This window comes from Octopus bimaculoides, chromosome 16 (assembly GCF_001194135.2).
Source record: "Octopus bimaculoides isolate UCB-OBI-ISO-001 chromosome 16, ASM119413v2, whole genome shotgun sequence".
NCBI lineage: Eukaryota > Metazoa > Mollusca > Cephalopoda > Octopoda > Octopodidae > Octopus > Octopus bimaculoides.
Genome location: NC_068996.1, coordinates 5,768,385 through 5,770,502, shown reverse-complemented (window position 1 = coordinate 5,770,502; position 2,118 = coordinate 5,768,385).

Sequence of the window (2,118 nt, the reverse complement as noted above, 5' to 3'; positions counted from 1 at the left end):
TGTGTGTGTGTGTGTGTGTGTGTGTGTGTGTGTGTGTGTGTGTGTGTGTGTGTGTGTGTGTGTGTGTGTTTGTCCCGCACAAATGCTTACAACCAATGTTGATGTGTTTACGACCCTGTTAATTAACGGTTCAGCATAAGAGGCCGATAGAATAAGTGCCAGGCTTAAGAAAAAAAAATTTATAAATATGTGTTGGAGCTCGATTTGTTCGACTAAAACCCTTTCCGGCGATGCCCCAACATGGCCGCTGTCAAATGACTGAAACAACTAGAAGGTAAAATAAAAAGAAAAAAAAAAGAAAATGGAATGAAAAATAAAAGCTTGTGACACCATATTGGAAAGTAAAAATTATGGCAGTCTGATTTATCTCCCTTCGTCCTGTGCTGCCATTTGTTATTTTTGTTTCTTCTCTGGCAGCGTTTCAATGTAAGTTAAAATATAGCTTACCATTCGTTCCCTTTGTCTGTGTGTCTGTAGCATTAAAACCATCTCTTGTCTCTCTCTCTCTCACACACACACACAAACAACTTCTACGCTTGCACTCGTTCCATTCAGAAATATGTAGATATGTAGATGTATATTTCATGCACGCAAGGGCGTAAAAACATATTAACGTACGTGTGTGTGTGTGTGTGTGTGTGTATTTATTCATTTATTCATTAGCTGTTAAGCTAATACTGAAATAGCTACATGCTAAATTATGAACTGAGTTTTATTTCCCGAACATGGTCTAGAAACTAATTCACACACATACACACACACACACACACACACACACACACACACACACACGCACACACACACACACATATATGTGTATCTTTTATCTTCTACTTGTTTCAGTCATTAGACTGCAGCCACGCTGGAGCACCGCCTTGAAGAATTTTAGTCGAATAAATCGGCTTTGTAATTATCTTCTTAAAGGCTGGTACCTATTCTATCGATCAATTTTGCAGAAATACCAAGTTACGGGAATGTAAACACACCAACACCCGTCGTCAACCGGTAGTGGTTGACAAACACACACGCACACACACACACACACACACTTATGCGTAAACACACACACACTTACGCGTAACACACACATGAAGGCACGTGACCTAGTGCTCAGGCTGTTGTACTCACGATCCCTACATCGTAGGTTCGATTCCCAGTCCTGGTGGCAGGTTCTGTTCTTGAGCAAAACACTTAATTTCCCGTTGCTTCAGTTCCCCTTTCTATCAGGGCAGAATGGTGGCCTACTCGCCTAACCAGTCGGTTGGCGTCATTCGAAGATGATGTGTAGCAACAATTGATATACACTAGTCGCTCATGTTACCCCCTTATATACATACATGCATCGATACATATATGTATGTATGTATGTCTGTATCGATGCACACACATACGCCCGCACACACAGTCTACTTCGAATTTCTGCCTAGAACGGCCAAAAGCAAAACACTAATTGAAATATCATTATTATAAAAAAAATCATTTGATATTATAATCACTCATTTCCGCGCTGCCTAGCATATTGAGTTCTACATCAAATGTCTGTATCAAATATAATTAATTTTAATATAATTTACAATTCGTATGTTGTGATATAATACCACATTTCTTAAAAATTATCACTCCCGTGGCGTCTTCTTTTTGACTTGTAAACCTTTAATATACTTGACAGTATATTGAGGCTGCAAAACGAAGTACCAGCAATTGATATATACATAATTATATAAATAGTTCAAAAATTTAAACAGAACCCCTATCCCCGCACATACACATACATATATAAGTATATACACACACATATATATAGTGTATGTATATATATATATATATATATGTACACACACACACACACACACATATATATATATATATATATGTGTATATATACGTATGCTTTATGTACACATGTATATATATTAAGTATATAGTGGGTGTGTGGTAAAAAGCTTGCTTCCCAGCCACATGGTTCCGGGTTCAGTCCCACTGCATGGCACTTTGGGCAATTGTCTTCTACTATGGACTCGGGCCGACCAAAGCCTTAGGAGTGGATTTCGTAGACGGAAACTAAAGAAGCCCATCGTATATATACATACATACATACATACATATATATATATATAT